Source organism: Petaurus breviceps, unplaced genomic scaffold (genome assembly GCF_028583685.1).
Source record: "Petaurus breviceps papuanus isolate PSGF00001 unplaced genomic scaffold, PetGlider_PUasm1.0 90434, whole genome shotgun sequence".
NCBI classification, from domain to species: Eukaryota; Metazoa; Chordata; class Mammalia; order Diprotodontia; family Petauridae; genus Petaurus; species Petaurus breviceps.
Genome location: NW_027187251.1, coordinates 1,741,564 through 1,748,029, shown reverse-complemented (window position 1 = coordinate 1,748,029; position 6,466 = coordinate 1,741,564). Strand labels below are relative to the sequence as shown.

Here is a 6,466-nt window from a genome sequence, read left to right as displayed (position 1 = left end):
TAAGTGAGAACCTGAAGAGGCCATAGCCTAAAAGGGCTGGGGCTCCCAATGCATCCTGGGCCATCTCCAGTCATCCTGATGAGTATCTGGCCACTGGACCCAGACAGCTCTGGAGGAGAAAGTGAGGCTGGTGCCCTCACACAGCCCTGCCTCACTTAAATCCAAGTCAACTGCAAGTCCTGCCATCATCTCCCTGCTGTCATGGTCCTCTTTGAGAGCAAAGAATAAACACAATATACTAACAAAATCTGAGCCTTGGGACTAAAATAACGCATACTTGGTGAGGGTCACACCCATGCATGCCATGCAGTGACCTTACTCAGCTGGGGGACAGTGGCAATGCCAGCACATGCCCACTCCAGGTACGAGCAGACCTAACACATCCTTGCTCAGTTACCCACAAGGCCCATCCTAACAATACTTGTCCCAAGTGTCTGGACCAAGCCACTGGCTGGCTGGCTGAGGGTAATATCAGTACGTACTAAGACATAGATCTTTAGGCTTGTTACTCACAGAACCTTGCTCAATTAAAAGGAAAATTAATGGTGAGAATTCATGATGAGACACTCTTTTTTTTTTGTATTTGCATCCCCAGCACCTGGCACATGGTAAAATCCCAACAAATGCTTGTTGACTTCACTTGGGAAGGGGGGTGGGGTGGTGGACACCTATGTTTGAGTGTCATTTAAAAGGATCCACTATAGGCTATGTTCCTTCCAATTTGCTCTTTAGACCAGAAATACACAGTGCGATGGTTATCTCAGTGAGAGACCCAGGTCATAGATTCAACCTGTAAGAGAAATTGACCTTCCTCCAGAAAGACTGTCCCATGTCCATGGACTGTGTTCCTAACCATATGCTGCTCAGTGCATGCACGTGCTGTTCACTGTTGAATTGTTAAATTGGACGGAATGGAACTGAATTGAATTGAATTGAATTGACTTGCTGCCAAACTTGAGTCTTCATTGAAAGGGGAAGGGTTGGACTAGATGGTCCCCATGGCGCCTTACTCCTCTAAACCTATGCTCCTACGATTCAAGGAGGGGAACCAGGTAGAGAGAGTGAGATGGCTTGGTACAGCATATCTCCCTACCAGCACAGCCACTCTGAACACCTACCCTATGATTAGGTCAGGAATGTCCTCTTGATCTCCAAAGGACTGCACACGTTATGTTTCTGTTTCTTTTTACTACACAGGACAGACTGACCTGTGTCATCACCACTCAGACTGAATGTCTTCTGGTTATTATTAAGGTTAAATAGCTTTGGTCAGAACACCCTGTGGCATCCAGACACTTCTTGGTATTTCTGGAGCAGCCCTATACATAGGGCCCTTACACCTGAATGTATACAAACACACACAAGAAAACAACACAGAGGGGGTAGCCAATAGCAAAAGACAAGCATCCTTCTACCCTTCCCCCATTTCTAGGAATCTCTTCTCAGTGATTTGGAAGAGGAAGTTGTGGAATCATGAACCACAAGTGCTGTCCTGCACAAATGCCCAGGCTTAGCTGGCAACCAGCCTGGTGTTTTTGGAAATAACCACTCCCTGTGCTCTATCAGCCAAGAAACTTTTGCTCCTGGCCCATTTGTGGTGTCAACATCAAGAGTAGGATAGCCTGTAGTAGGCCCTCTGGGGGGCAATGAGGCCTGTCTTGTTCCCAACAACCTGAGTTTTCCATTATGAGGAAGGTAGAGCCCCCTAGACCCTGGGGGTTTGGCATTGGGATGAGGATCTGACATGGTCATTCCCATTCCCCTACACTCTACTGGAGGAGACAGCAAAGAATTGCCCTTTTCAAAGAATCTAGCACAAACAGAGCCTTATTAAGTTGTGAGAATAGCATATTATAATGCCAAGCAAAAGCAACTTCCCAAGGTTCAAAACACCAGCATAGGTGCTCTCCATTTTATTCAGTGAAAACTTAAGAACAGAGAAAATCAAAATATAGCATCATTCAAAATGCAGCATTCACCAAGTATAATTCAATAATCTCCAAGTACTACTCCACCCCTGGACATTATAATTCATTTAGTCAATCCCAAAGACCCTCTTCTAAGTACTACTCCACCCCTAGGCTGTACATTCATTTAGTCAACCACAAAGTTCCTCTTCTCAAATGGAGATTAGTTTCCAATCATAAGTAGAGTACATTCATTTGGTCAATCACAGAGCACAAAAAAGTCAAAAGTTCCCCACCCTTGGATTACAATTGAATCTACCCCAGAGTTACAACAAGCGCACAGCATTTAATACCCAAAGAGAGGTCTTTTCTTCATCTTGACAGGAGGCAAGTTATCAGCAATCTTTTTTCCTGGGGAGACAAAGCTTAGCAAGGCCACAAGATACATTGCCAGTGTCTTCATTAATTAATTCTCTGTCTGCAGAACAGTCCTAGGACCCCTGAAAACATTAGTAAAACCCTCTTCCAGGATTTCTGTAAACATACAACAAGAAAATCCTTCTTCAGGGCTTCTGAACCAACAGCAAGGTTCCAGAACCTCTGCAACAACAGCACTGTCCTCCACCAGTGGACAGAATTCACTCTCTGTCTGCAAAACAGTCTCAGAAGCTCTGAACCAATAGCAAGGTTCCAGGACCTCTGCAACAACAGAACTGTCTTTCACCAGTAAACAAATCTGTCAAAACAACATCAAAACAGACAAAGTACCAGCATAACAGCCATGTCTCCTCAGTCCTTGGCAGCTCTGGGTGTCAGCTCTCAAAAGTCCTGGGCAATTCAAACTGGCCCTCAGCAATCCTCTCGGTCTCTTTCTGCCTCCAAGATGCTGCTTCCAAAAAGTTCTTCTACCTCTCTCTTTGCTTGTGTCTCTCTAAATTTATGTCGTCAGCTCCTCCCAGTTCAGCCCTCTCTTTTCACATCAACAAGTCCATCCCACAAGTGGGATTCACAAGCTCTGGGTTTTAACACAATCAATCCAAAAACCAAGCCAATACAGGGGGATCTTTAAACTCTATTACTCCTACACATATGAAAGGCCCTGGTGACTAACAGACAGTTAAGAGTAATACCTGGGAAAACTGCCCCAGAGAGAACACCATTGACCCAAGATTCTTGGTACTGAATCTGAATTGACATTGGGACCCCCGAATACCTATGGCTATCATTACATTTAGACTTGGAATTCATCCTCATTGTCAGAAGGATATTGTACTGGGTAGCAGTGAAAAAAAGTAGACCTCAGATAAAAGAGTTCTAGCTTCCAAATTACCATAGAGCAACTCCATCCCTAGTCACAGGAGTAGGCAAACTGCAAGTTCTCCCTCCTCCTGCTTCAACCTGTATCCCTACCCACAAAAATCCTACCCATTGGCCTAAATTGTGCCCTTTCCATAAAGCTTTCCCTGATCCTGCCAGTTGATTAGAACCTCCTGATCAAATATCTAACAGCACTCACTCTTTCTGTTTTTCAATGCACTTGTCATATTCCACTTTGTCTTACAATTATCTGTGTACAAGATCTCTTCCTCTACTGAACTGCAAGTTCTTTGAAGGGAGAGACTGTGTCTTATTCATCTATTTTTAGTACACTGAAACAGTATTTTTTGTTTTTTACTTTTTTGGAGGGCAATTGGGGTTAAGTGATTTGCCCAAGGTCACACGGCTAGTTTTTGTGTTAAGTGTCTGAGGCCGGATTTGAACTCAGGTCCTCCTGACTCCAGGGCCAGTGCTGTATTCACTGTGCCACCTAGCCACCCCGCACAGTTTTTTTTTAACTTGACAAACACCAACAAATGCTTTTTGAACATTCCCATATATAAGAACAGAAAAAGAGGATTGTACATGAAACTATGAATCTCCATTGTGCACAGCTTGTTTTATTTTTTTAAAGAACATGAATGTAGTGTAGGACTCAAGCCTAGGCATGAGTACCATTCTCTACTTATTGGTGGAGAGAATGATTGTAGTCATTCTCCAGGACTCCAGGAGGGCAGAGCTTAGGTGAGGAGAATGCCTTTTGCTGGGTTCCAGCTTCAAAAGAGGAGATTGGTGGTTGCAGGCTCTCTTCAACATGGGGCCACAGAAAGAAATACTCTGGGAAGAAGACAAAATGTAGAGGATCCATTGATTTTTCCCCCTTTTTTTCCCCCTAGTGAGATTGGGGAACCTCTCTCTCTATCTCCTTTCCTTTCCCTCTTCTTTCTTCTCTCTTTCCTCTCTCTATCTCTTCTCTCTTCTCTTTCTCTGTCTCTATCTCTCTGTCATTTCATTCTCTATTGTCAGATGAGTTCTAACCTGTATGATTTCTCTGATTTCTGATAGATTTGCTATCTCCTTGGATAAATGAGTTTTATTTACTATTTAATATGATGGACAACCATAATTTGGTGGGAATGGAATCAAACCCTTCACACATAGCTTAGGCACATCTTCCTCATTATGGAATAGTGACAAGGAAAAGTAGCTTGAACCTAAAAATCAATTCCCCTAAACTAATAATATATTTTTTTAAAGCAATTGGGGTTAAGTAACTTGCTCAAGGTTACACGACCAGTTATTTCTGGGTGTAAGTATCTGAGTATCTAAGTATCTGAGTAACTATCTGAGCCCAGATTCAATCTCAGGTCATCCCGACTCTGGGGCCGGTACTTTTACTCACTGTGCTACCTGGTTGCCCCGACTAATAATATTTAATGGAGCAAATAGATATAATTCTATCCTGATTCAAGGAAAGCACAGCAGGCCAGCCTTGACCTGATCTGCTCTCTTCCTGGCAGGATTTGAAGTCTTCCTTGGAGAGAAGACTCCAGAGATATCTATTCATGCCCTTTCTGCAAATTGCATTTAGACAGAACCATGAGGATATACATATAACCCACATAGGAAATTTGCACACCTTACTTAATAAATTCAACACATTAGTTCCAAAGTTTTCCTACTAGTCTATATTTTCATCTGAATCCCCTTTTGGTCTATTTTCTGGAATCTTGAATGCTTTGAATAAGGTCACTTACCTTGGCAGTATAGTTTCCAGGGATGTACACAGAGATGATGAGGTTGATGCAAGCATTGCCAGAGGTAGCTCTGAAAGAAAGTGTGGGAGAAAAGTATTAGACTGCCTACCAAACTCAAAGTCTATAGAGCCTTATTGCTATATGCCTGTGAAACCTGGACAGTCTACTAGCACCATGCCAGGAAACTGAATTGCTTCTATTGGAATTGTCTTAGGAAGATTCTGAAGATCACCTGGCAAGACAAGGTACTGGACACTGAGGTTCTTTCTTGACCTGAATTGTCAAGGATTAAGACTCTACCTCAGAGATCACAACTCCAGTGGGCTGGCCGCACAGCCCAGATGCCTGACTACCATACACACATTTGCATAAAAGACTATCTTATAGAGAATTCACATAAGGCAAACACTCACACAAAGGTCAGAAGTAGCAATATAAGAATACTTCCAAGGTCTCTCTGAAAACTTTAGAATCAGTTGTGAGACATGGGAGACACTGGCACAGGACTGCCCAGCATGGCATGCCCAAATCAAAGAAGGTGTTGTGGTCTATGAGCAAAGCAGACTTGTAGTAGCTCAAAAGAAATGTGAGCTGTACAAATTTGGAGACTTCTCCACTTCAAATGTTCATATGGACTATTTATGTCCAACCTGTGGTAGAACCTTCCAAGCTTTCATATTGGTCTGATCAGCTATAGTCAGAGACACTATATCTTGACCCCGATATAGTGATATGATTTTTGTCCTCTTCAAGCATGAAAAACAACAACAAATACACTTTCAAAATATTTCACTAATGCTTTTTCATTCTTCTGTCTGTCTCTGTCTCTCCTCTCCCCTCCCCTCCCTTCCATTCCCCTCTCCTCCCTCTTTTCCCTCTCTCTCTCTCTCTCTCTCTCTCTCTCTCCCTCACTATCACTGGCTTCTTTTCCTTCCCCCCTACTCCCAAGTCCCCCCCCACACACACACACAATTTTTAAACCTTCCCTTCTAACCAATAAACATAACCAAGCCAGAAAGATCCACACATTGGCCATAACTGAAAATGGATGTCTCATTCTGCACCTCTATGAAAAGATGGGAAGATGTCTTATTCCTCTTTAATTCAGTTCAATTTAACAAAAGTTTATTAAGTGCTTACTGTGTATAAAATACTGCACTAAGTATTGAAGGACATTGAAGATTGTCTATGACATGGTCCCTGCCCTCATGAAACTCATAGTCTAATAGTGACAATATTTGTATCCCTAGGAACTTATCATAATGCTTTGCCCACAATAGATATTTAATAAATGTTTGTTGAATCTAATTAAATGGAACGAATTTCTCTTCTATGCTGTCCCATCTTAGATTGGGACTATATGCTCTTCCCAGGCATGGAACATTGAGGTAGAGTTATAGATCCTGCTTGGCTGAGCTATGTGAACATATGACATAGACCAACAAAGGAAGGAAGGAAGGAAGGAAGGAAGGAAGGAAGGAAGGA

General features: G+C 42.7%; 1 long non-coding RNA gene across 2 annotated transcripts in view; it reads right to left on the bottom strand.

Moving 5' to 3' along the window:
* Positions 1-3,824: 3,824 nt before the first annotated feature.
* The window catches only part of LOC138177550 (uncharacterized), a 22,829-nt gene continuing 20,187 nt past the window's right edge, over positions 3,825-6,466 (bottom strand). For both annotated transcript variants that reach the window (XR_011172547.1, XR_011172546.1), the window contains 2 exons: positions 4,982-5,051; positions 3,825-4,061 (listed from right to left, as the gene is read on the bottom strand). This is a non-coding gene — a long non-coding RNA (uncharacterized lncRNA). The remainder of the gene's footprint in view (positions 4,062-4,981; positions 5,052-6,466) is intronic.